At 32.8% G+C, this 12,500-nt stretch overlaps 1 protein-coding gene across 1 annotated transcript in view; it reads left to right on the top strand.

Moving 5' to 3' along the window:
• LOC127860755 (homeobox protein php-3-like) overlaps positions 1 to 12,500 on the top strand; it is a 53,715-nt gene that overhangs the window by 997 nt on the left and 40,218 nt on the right. The gene's annotated exons all lie outside the window — the stretch shown is intronic.

Raw genomic sequence — 12,500 nt, 5'->3', positions numbered from 1 at the left:
TATTATATAAATATCAAAATCAAATAAATCAAAAATATTTATTTTGAATACGACCAGAACAAGGAAAAATGGATTACCACAGTTCCAGGTAATTTAATTATTGATTATTGCATTTTCTGATATATTGTCGTCTCAATTTTTCATTTTATAACAATATAATCATGAAATTTATCAAGTATTCTAGATTCGAATCCATTTAACAGAAAACAACTACTTCAATTTATGCAATGTTTTTGACAGACAAATGAAGGCTATTTTGAATGGGAACGTTGATCATAATAACAAATATTATTGAGTTAGCTGACCAAAATTAATTTATTCGCCATTCTACTTTTCCTTCCGCTTCAACAAAAATCTGCAAATAATGCGCATTCATTGTATAACTAAAGTTGAAATATAAATATTCTTAATTTCACAACCTTACAAAAGGTAACGTGAACATTTCCATACAAATATAATAAAGCTAATATTTAGTGTCCATTATCATTATGTTACTCCAGTGGTAAAATATAAATATCAAATTCAACATAAATCAAATTGCTTTTTGTGTACTAATATTTAAGAATATTTAGTGGCGTAATCCTTTTCTAGTCATAATACAAATTTTACGGAATATATTAAATATAAATTTATTATTTAAGGTACATCAGATTTGTTAATATTTAAACGCATACACAAAATATAATATATACTATGCATATTAAATTTATTTTACAGAGGTTTAGGCTTAGCTTGTTGTTGTTTTTTGCAGATAAGATCAAGAATAAATTCTGAATAAAAAAGCACCAATTTTTGCTTCAAAGTAAATTATTTTTATTTTTATTTTAAATTATTATGGGTAATTATTTTAATGTTTATTATAATCAATGCGATTACAATAAACATTACAATAATTACTAATAAAAATTTAGAATACTAATAAACATAATTTACTTTGAAGCAAAAATGTGTGCATTTTATTCAGAAAAAAATATTTTACTTATCTAAAAAAAGAAAGACAATATTTGATTAACATGGATCTGCTGTATTCATACAAACAACAAATCAACATTTTAAAGGAAATATTGTGTATTAGAATTATTCACAGTCAAGAACCTTATTCTTTGCTCTTCCTGCATATTTATAATTGTGAAGGAACACACACTACACTTTCCATAAGGCATTTTTGGTCTTAACAATTTATTAAGGCCAATTTTGAAATGAAATCATAATTTTAGTTTTAATATTCTGGTTTCCAATTACCATGCACTAACACAAATGCATGCATGTGTTATCACAGTGATTAAAGTATTTGTAATAAAAAATACATTAAGATACAATTTTAAAGTTTTCCCAAAACATTAACATAAAAAAGTGAAATAAAAGAATTGATATCATTTACATTATTTTTCGCTTAGATTTTTAAAGAGCATACCTATTAATAGAGAATCTCATTTGCATAGTGTATACTGATTGACCAATATAATTAATCGACATATATAATAATTTTAAATATTTTTAAGTACAATGCTCATTGATTAATTTGTATTTGTATATCCTGTAGCTATATATTTACATGATTTATGTTGGTAGTTCAACAACATTAATTTATAGAATGCACCTTTAAAGCTACAAATCTTGCGGTTTATTCTAATCAAGTGTCAACTTCATCTGGTACGCCTCAATGTGTGATATTGAATCGCCTAAAAACGATTGTGTAAAAGTGTCACTCTTAGCATTGACGCTGATGAGAATTCAACAATTATTTATGGACCCTATAACGATGGCCAACTGACTTTAAATAACTCCTTGTGTTTGCTTTTTACTTCAGCATGCTTTTGAGATTTACAATACATTTCCATGGGATTGCGTGAATTCCATTAGTCAACGTTCTCTACATTAAGAGGCCCTGTGCGATTCACAACTTATATATAAGATGAACTGATACATTCTTCGAAGTCTATAATATCTTTTCCCGAATTGTTCTAAAAGGATATCGCGGATTTTTAATCATTACCTCAATTGTTTTTCTTGTGAAGATCACGAATACCTTCATTGTGCAAAGTGAACAAATTAAAATATGGATAAAACTATATCGCATTCCAGGTATACACATTTGCTATTTAATTATAATAAATAATGACTTATTTTATAAACAATTCGCCTTTATGATCTAGCTTTGTACCTTCATATCAGGTTAACATTACCTAAAATAGTATAATGCAAACACTAATTGTGAACTTAAGTAAAACGCCAAGCTTTCAACGCGGCAGATGCGTTAACCCTTTGAATGCTGGGAAATTTGTTGTCTGCAAAAATGTCGTCTGCTGAATTTCTAAAATTAGCATTTTCTTTGAATTTTTTTTCAAAGAATACTATCAGAATAACAAATAGTTTGGATCCTGATGAGACGCCACGTTCTGTGGCGTCTCATCTGAATCCAAACTGTTTGCAAAGGCCTTCAAAATTCGGTTCCAGCACTGGAAGAGTTAAAGCAAAGGGTGTCAAATAACCTCAAACAAATACTTGTAGCTTGTAGCTATTAAAAAGGTGACATGTTTCAAGTACTTATGATTTTGCATAAATTCATAACAACTCAAACAAAGAAAGAAAACAACAACAACAAAATAATACATACAAATGGAAAATATTGACGATATTTCCTTGTACGATATCCACAACGAAAATATACTTTTTTCTAAAACCCTGAGCGAAACACATATTCGATCATATATCAAAAGCAAAAAGTGTTATATTTATTTTATGCTTGAGTACAACGAATTAACACAACCTACGTGAAAACAATCGTAAGCGTGACAAGTTTGTGTACTATGACGTCAATAAAATGTGAGCTAAACAGCGTCATAAGTGAGCATGGTTTGACGTCATGGTTTGAAAAGAAAGACGTAATATGTGGGTCGTTGTTCGCTAATAGTTCTGTTATTTTCTATTGATGCACGGGAAACAGACGTATGTAAATTTTCCAAACGTATTTTCATTTGTCAGGAAAATGTACTGGTAGTGGTAAATACTGTTACTGATAATCACTGCCATATATATATGACTTTATATATTGTTCACTGAAATCGAATTTTCTTACATTAGAAAAATTCTAAATTGCATTGAAAAGCAAATGATGAATTAATTCAAACTTACAATTGGTATTTTCTCTGTGTTATTCATGTATTCATATTTGGTATTTCCTACCATGAATCCAAGTTGAAATACGTGAATTTCTGCAGCGGATGGAACTTATATTAATGGTTTTATTGCTCAGGCGTATCCACATAATTATCAATTGGGCTTAGTAATAACGACTAGTTGGATGAATATCTACAACGAAATTTAATTAAGGGTGTAAGTAATTATCAAAAATATTATGGAAAATAACGTGCGAATGTCTTCGTATGAATCTAGAATATTAAACTTGTATCTAAAAGTTTTTTGAATGCGATTATTTAATTCTTTATTTTATTTTTCTATATCTATGTTGTAATTCGGCGTTCAAACACAATTATTGCAATAAGTTATAATGGACATACGTGAATGGCGGATTATACAGATGGGGTGTTGTAATGTTGTTTTGGGAAATGTACTCTTATGTCGTAATATTTTGTTGTCACAAACCGCCAACGCTCAATCCGTATGCATTCCTCTCTATTCATTGACACACATGCTTGAACCTACTTTACTGACGAAGTAAACAAATGATTTTGCACTTTAAGTTGTCCTATGGACATATATTGGAGTCGCGGTTGTTTAAGACATGTATAATTTACAATTATTTTTTTTATATTTACTCACATGTTAATTAAAGCGGCCTTTTCACAGATTTTGACAGATATTGACGTGTGTCATTAAATGCTTACTTAATATTGATAAGTTTAAACATTGGATCTAGGAAGCTCCAATAAAAACAACAATAAAATTAAAGAAAGAAAAAAGTAACCCTCAACTGGGCTCGAACCGCTGACCCCTGGAGCAAAAGTCTAACACTTAGACCAATCGGCCATCCGTGCTAATACCATGACTGATGTATTTTATACTTTATATAAGCAATCCTCGTTGTGTCACAAAATATAACGAAAAACAGAACTCTTCAAATTATAAAATTGTTTCGCGTTGCAACGCTTTATAATTTTCAAGTTTTTAAATCGTCAAAAGATGCATATACTGGATATTTTAGAGCATGTTGACTGTTCAGTTTTACTGTTTCCTCACAAATATCATGACTACAACGAAAATTTGCGAATCTGAAACATTTTTTTTAATTTTGTCAATTTTCAAAAACGTGCAAAGGCCCCTTTAATGTGGTACCCAGTAAATACGAAACAAACCAGTGACATCGCAACATATTTCATATAAACTGACATCAAAAATATGTCGATTTATTTTGCTGAGTATTTCACAGAATACTTTCCTCAACGAGTAATCGCCATGTTGTGTTTGTGCCATTTTGTCTTGCTTTGTTTTGTTTTATGCGCGCATTGCGTTAAGCGAATGTGCAACATAAGCTGCATGCCCGGTAACAGTGCAACACATACGAAACATGCTGTTTACAGGTACAGGTGTAACTATTCAATTAATCGAAATATGCAATGAACATGTTTTCTCTGCCAAACGATGTTAGTGGATGTTTTAAGTAAATTTCATCGTCGATGCCATTGTTACATCATGTGGAAGGCATACTTTTCTTGATAGATGTGGATATTTTATCGTCTTAAGCATTTGTAACACCCTGCTAGTATCGAAAACATTGACCTTATAAAACGGTGCCCGTATATACTAGTTGATATCCGACAATAGACCACGCGAATATCAATATCCAGTCAATGTATATTCAAACGAAACAGATGGCCACGTTAAAGAATACGATAATGGACAGATAAAAAATGCTACAAGCAGCTATGTCAAATGAATTCATTTACACTGTGCATGTTCATGTACACTCTTCATTGCATTATTGTATATTTGAAACGTTCGTCAAGGGTTCGTACCAGCTTTCGGGTACCCCAATTAACGAATAACCCAAATCAAAGGCAGTTACAACAACGCAGATTTTTAATATTGACAAATGTTTAACTATAATTTTAATACGCACTGGTAATACTACTACATTGCGCTCATCATTTTTCTAGACTTCTCATTTCAACCAGACACCGACTTTAGACCAAGTCTCTGTGCCACAGTAGATTATCACCCAAAGTCTACTTCACCGTTCAGATATTAAGATGAAAACGACGATACCGCGCTCATATATACTTTACATTCAGTCTACAGCTTTGCGAAAAATCAAATAAATCATGCAAAAAGAACCTTTGGTAGTAATAAAACTCGTATACCACACAAATTTGCTCTTAGGCGGTTTGAAATAATGTTCATGTTCTTTCAATTTCCCGAGTTGCACAGCTTACATAAACGCACAAGTATCAGGTTAATGTTCGTAAAATCTGTGTTATTATTTTATGTGAAAATGCGAACGATAACAGTAATTGAAAACTCGATATGCTTGAAAAATGGTTTTAATTGTAGCGAATTGTGTATTAAAATGTATGCATTTTTTAGGAATGTTGTTTAAATCGTTAATTCTGGTTAATGAGTGTTAATTCAGAATGAAGATAAAGATACGTTTATTGTGCACGTCTTGCAAATTTTCACCATCGATTCTTGACTTTTTGTGTCACCTCTTTACTTCGATGTTCAATGATAGAAGAATAGTACGCAATGCAAAAAAAAGATTTTATTGCACTTAATAAGATGACGTCATCGGACTACGTTTGTTTGCTTTTTTCCAAAGTGAGTAAAGATAGCATAATTTATCGCATCTAATAACAATTTCGTCAATTGTGGCCTGACGATCGGATATAATAATAACTTCATATTTCCACGTTCAAAAAGTTTTAAGCAGATATATATTTAGACTTTTATTTCTTGAACAGAAAATGATTACGTCGATAAGTTCGTGTCCATTATGTATTCGCTTTTGCGCATGCGCATAATTGTCATCGACATTTGTTTGGAATACAAATTGCAGTAATGCTGTTATTTATTTCTCCTCAATACCCATTATACGTGGAATTTTACTTTGGTCGGATGCGTTAAAGTTAGAGAGTTAAATTGTAGGTGCATACTAAATGTAGTTCACTTAAATAACATTTTATTGCTACATATGAAATATAACGAAGAGGTTTATTCGTCCTGCTGGGAATGGAAATGCTTATATGGCAAAATGCGCGAAGAATCGAAAATGAAGCTCGACTTTAAACACGTGTAGGTGGAAGCGAATCAAATACTTAAGCGGATTAAATGCTTCACCAACAACAAAAAACAATAGATAAATACCACATAAAACAATAAAAATTACATGTGTCGTTGTGGTGAAACAAAATCCGTTAAAAATACATACACAATAAAGACCAAGTATTTATTTACAATAATGTACTTTTTAAAAAATACTACTCAATTCAAAGCAAACAACATTTTAATTTTTAAAAACCGTGATATATCAAAAATAAATAAATGATCTGAATATATATCGTTGTTGTGGTTTGGTTTATAATTTTGTTGTCATCATTAACGAACGTACACACACAATGACCGCGTACATAATATTAGTATTTTTCGATAAATTTGAGCTTCCTCCTCGACGTTAAGAGCATCCGACTGTAGATAATGCGAAACACACGTCCTTTTCACTTACTCACCTGTTAACGTATCAATTTTACCCTGTATTTAGGCATTATATGAAACATTTAATTTCCTAATAAATACTTTGTTACAGGATAATTATAGTATATTCATGAATTATAGCCAATAGATGTAATATGTCCAACCCATGTCCTACCAGAAAATATGCGGCCAGTTTCCACCTATTTTAACTACAAGGATATCATTAACGTACCGTATTTCATGAATTAACATCGGTTCAATCTATCAGACGATTAGCGTTCAACAAAACAACTAAGAGTTTTCTTGTCGAATTCTTTTGTAATCCATTATGTTTCGTTGTGATTCGATGTCATGCTTGATGCTTTTGCATGGTTCCGAAAGTCGTTGAGTTTGCGATCGTTTAAACGACAGGAATGAAAATTAAAGAGAAGTTAAACACAGAGTTAAAGAACCAGGTGCTACTATAGACCCATTTACGGCAAAATCTATGTCGTGACAAGTTGTCGTTCCATTGCCGAAATTGGTTAGAAACTTTGATGTTTGAAAGTTGACTGTTTACACTTTCTTTTGAACCCATGCCTTTGTTTCCATCTGGGTTCATCGCTTTAACATTTCAATAGTCTTAAAGACAAGTACAATGTTAGGTAAATTACATCTAGGTTTAAGATTTGATAATTTAATCAGTTTTATATTTGAATCATACTGCATCTGAATCAGTTTTGTAATACAACATGTTATGAGCTGTATTTTGTTCAAGATAAAAATGGCACTTGGTTATGTCAGCACTGTGTACTTCGAATACCTCGACTTTGTCGCTTTTCACCGACTGTCTTAAAAAAATACATCTAAGACATTTACGTGTATGAATACTTCCAAACGTCACGTATTTCATATGGAACGCCTTTCAAATTACACAATATTTATAATATCAATGTAACATGTAGCATTATGTCGAATAACACCAAAATCCGTTTTAAACTTTCTCGCGTGATATTTTCCCAATTGCAACTTTATATACCAATATATTCATATTTGAAACTCGTTCCAATACTTCCTATTTCAATAATATCTATTTACATCATCATCGTTTTTCGTTAGATTCTTTCTGTAATACCCCCGATACACGAAGTACGTTCTGAAAAATGTGACTAAACGGGCTCGAACTGTGTGAGAACGGAGTGATCGTAGTAGCAACGTGTTACGAAGTGTCATCGAACTGTGTGGACGGCCTGGAACGGGGTTGAAAGGGAGAGGTGTTTCAGAACTTTGAACCTACTCAAAATTGTCTACCGATCATCCCGTTCTACAATTAAACGTAGAAACAACGTACTGGAAACGGAATGGACGTACTAAGAACGGATAGGTCGTACTAAGGTCGGGTTAGGAACGTGCAAGAACGTAGTGCGATCGGACCGAAATTACCTGTACGATGCTACACCGATCGAGTCCGTTTCTAGTCCGTCCAATCCGTTCTCAGACAGACCGACACGTTCAAGCAAGTTCACACCCCGTCCTGCATTTCCTCAGAACGTGGTCGAACTATCTAAGTGCTTAGTGTATGGGCTCCTTAAATCCCTAGACGATAAATAAGCAAAACACTATTTTGGAAACTTATGCCACCCCAGAAAAACGTCATTTTGTGTACACACCGGTCTTACTGACCTGTGTACTAACGCGAAAGGAATTTTGGGTAGCACTTCTTTTACGAGTTCAAAGTGAAAGCGAAAGTAGGTCAGGTAATCGTGCTCCTGATTATCGCTATCAGTCTTAATAGAGATTCAAAATCACATTTAACATAATTAAATAACATTTCTTTAACCAACATTCCGGTTTAAACACACACTAAGCAATGATTTTTCTTTCATTATTAACATTTTCATTCCTACGCAGAACTACTTTGGCGGAAGCATAATTCCCCAGACCAGGGGAATGTGATGCGTCTTAGTATAGAGGTGACACTAACGTAGTGACGGAACCATCTATGTATAGAATGTAAAAAACGTCTGATGAACAAATGAAACACGGGCTGTAAGGCACACATGTTCTCCACCAAGGACTGATACCTTCCTTTGGCTCAAACCCTAATCGTTATCTCAGCTCGTGAAATCCCACACTGGGAGTAGGCATACGTTGTAACACGTCCGTTCTACCATTCTATAAGACTCACGAACGCAACGCGAGTTTTATGGTACATTTATGCACCCAATGTGCATACACTATGACATTAATGTGCAGCTTTCCCTGGTAAGAAGCCGTGCAAATCCTGTATCAGATAACCTTCGTAATTTTCACTGTGCACATGCCCAAAATTAAAGTCAAGGTAAGCGTTGAACGTGGTTGACGAGAGTTTGCAGGGATAAACGAATGTTTCGTGTAACCTGAACAACGTTTTTAAAAGAGACAAGGGACTAAATTGGGAAAAAAAACAATTTAAAAATACAATTGCGATAGCCAGTAACGCAATTGAAATCATGTTTACCTTAAAGGAAGGTTTGAAGCATGTACTTAAATGGTGAAATAAACAAGTGAATTTAATAATGGCTCTTAAAATAATTTCTTCTCGAAAATCTGGAATTTAAAAAAAACTTGCCGGCATCCCACCTATAATAAACTGCTCCCTTTTCAAAAAGCAGTAAGCCGTTTTAGAGCTGTAATTAATAATAAGATTGCTTAGTTCATGTAACCAAACAAACGACCATTTACAATATCTTTTTAGAAATGATCCTAATGGTATATTCAACGAATGGATTCTCAATAATTTGTATTATATGTTCGGTGTAAATTTGAATGTTTAATAACTAAATATTACTTTCACAATCATAAAAGCAGGCAGGGATCTGATTGGTCGAGTGATATGTTGTCAGATGTGATGTTATGCTCTAGGTCTGCAGATCCTAATGCGGAGGGATGTAAGGAATTGACTTTTATCGGATTGGGTTTTATTGTTGCGCTCGAATACATAAATATAATTATTGCATTACCTACGCTCCAGGAGTGAAATAACGTAATGCTTATTCATTACACGGGTGTTATTACACTAGTTATATAACTGTGAAATGACGTCACAATTTTTTTGACGTAATTATTCCGGTGAATTTCTTCAGTTAAACTCCTTTACAATGTGAATAAACGGTGAAAAGAGCATAAAATAAAAAGAATATTTGATGGTCATGTTATCAATAGAATCTTAGATTCTTGGTCATTTTGTATTGAATTTATTAAACAAGTCAACTAAATATAGATAAAACGAGGCTTGTATAATTATATACGAGTTGTTTTTTTTCCGCTTCACCCGAACAGTCAGCGACGAAGACATAGTATCATAGTATTTGTGATGGGTATAAATAGCTTATATGTATAATATGATAATTAATTCTCCTCAACAACGGGTACTTTTTGGTAAATAGGGACAATATGTCAATAATGTTTCATAAACATAATTATAACATGAAACGCTTAAATCAGTACCAAATAAATTGTGGGTCATCGTTACTTGTTAATAATTGTCGGTCAAATAAATTTGAAACCGACGACAATGTGCATGTTACTGTCATGTTAAACAAACACAATCGTAACTGTGCTCGTGTTTCACTTTTGAAATCCATCGTATATGGCATAATACAGTATCATATAAAAAATAGGATTCTTGTGGAAGTTACGCCTCACTGGATATCAGATCAAAAAGATAGTAAATTATGCACATTAATACATAATAAATAAGTCCTTAAAATACCTTGTTCATAAATCAGCACGCAACAAAAGTGAAGTTGTGTTTTTGTTACAGATTATTCAGCGTTGGGCAAATTTACCGATAAAATGTCGAAATACAGCTTTTGCTATCAGTTTTTAAAGTTATGACATGTTATTTAATATGCAGATACGTTAAAAGGTATCATATATCATTTGGTTTTTGCCGCAGTTATACAACGAAAATGAAGCCAATCCAAAAGACAAAACACGTTGTGAACATGTCGGATTCAATCGTGTATCACACAGAATAGAAATTGCAAAATTATACAGACCTCGGGGCTATAGTGTAGTGTAACCCCCCCCCCCCCGAAAATGTAGTTTCACTTCACTAAGCTAGGACGTTTATTGATGTTTTATTTATGGTCCCAATCTATGTCAGTTTAATGTAAAATAGTAATAAAAGTCCCTATATCAAGATGCGAATCTTGATTTGAAAAAAACGTAAGCATCTGGGATTCGTATGTTGCAAGATATTAGAGTTCGAATATTTCTTTGTTGCTTATTTCACGCATTTAACATAACTTAGTCATTTGTTTGCGGTTAACACAAGAAAACGTCGTGCAGTATTTACTCACAGGTGGAAGTAACGTACCCAGGATAGTATTTTTTTTTTAGGAGCCCAATATATTCAAATAAATATTTGAAATCATGTTTAATGAGAAAAAAATTGACAAAGAGCCATGCCAAAAAAAATCCCCACCCTCTGATATTGGAATCATAACAAGGTCATTAACTAGAATTTATCATAGACCTGTCTTCGCGAGCCGCAATAATGTCAAAAATAGCTTTAATCAAAAGCATCCCTTGATCCTCCTATGGGCAATTGGACAACCTTTCAAAAAAAGTTAATTTAAAAAAAATCTGTCCATCCGTTAACTCACAGTCGGTCGATAACCAAGCAATATTTCCAGTCCGTTTGTCAACCCGAAAAAATCTTCGACCGACTTTCAAGCAATATTTTTTAGTTTTACCCCTTAATCGATAGCTTGCGTCCTATTCCTTTAAAACAACGAGGCGTGTCAAATAATGCATGCAAAAGCAACAACTTACCCCTTAAACTACATGTAATTCCAATACAATCAGAATGATAAGTATAATTTTCATTTATTGGCATTTATTAAAACGTCGTTGTTGTTGTTGATTTGATATTTCTGTGCCTGGCTCGGTCAGTGTAATTCACTGCTAAGCCGGGTTCAAGAGCGATGGCTACTTTCGTTGTCAAGTAAATCAAATTAACAGTTAAAACAGGTGTTGCAAAGAAAATATAAACTTTTGGAATAAGTTTTTAGGGGTAAGAGGTTGCATATGCATGAATTATGTGACATGCCTCATTGTTTTAAAGGAATAGGACGCGAGCTATTGATTAAGGGGAAAAACTAAAAAATGTTGTTTGAAACTTTGAAAGTCTGTCGAAGATTTATTCGGGTTGACAAACGGACTAGAAATATTGCTTGGTTATCGACCGACTGTGAGTTAACGGCTGGGCAGATTTTTAACTTTTTTTTGAAAGGTTGTCCAATTGCCCATAGGAGGATCAAGGGATGCTTTGAATTAAAGCTACCTTTGACATTTTTTCGGCCCGCGAAGACAGGTCTATGATAAATTCTAGTTAATGACTGTGTTATGATTCCAATATCAGAGGGTGGGTATTTTTTTCATGGCTCTTTGTCAATGTCTTTCTCATTAAACATGATTTCATATATTTATTTGAATATATTGGGCTCCTAAAAAAAAAATATCCAGGGTACGTTTCTTCCACCTGTGTATTTACTATGCAAGCTGAGTACCATTGCCCGACTGTGCTTCAAAATTCAAAGAGTCAATACGCAAATAAATAATGTTGAAGCACACGACTCTAACTCATATTATATCAGATCTCATAACCAAAATAATTTCCGACTGTTAAAAATAGCAGATATTCACATTGTTCAATAATATATATTTCCGTTATCACAAGAAAATGATGACGGAAACAACGGGATGCTAGTATTCGTTCTTGATTTTAAGTGATATGTTTGTTTAATTGCGTTTTTCTGTTTTCTATTCACATAATTCTAGCAATCGCATTAAACATTTTGAGATTTATATAAATATATACATAT

The sequence above is a fragment of the Dreissena polymorpha genome, chromosome 15, assembly GCF_020536995.1.
Source record: "Dreissena polymorpha isolate Duluth1 chromosome 15, UMN_Dpol_1.0, whole genome shotgun sequence".
NCBI classification, from domain to species: domain Eukaryota; kingdom Metazoa; phylum Mollusca; class Bivalvia; order Myida; family Dreissenidae; genus Dreissena; species Dreissena polymorpha.
Note: the sequence above shows the minus strand (reverse complement) of the source record. Positions and strands in the feature narration are given on the sequence as shown.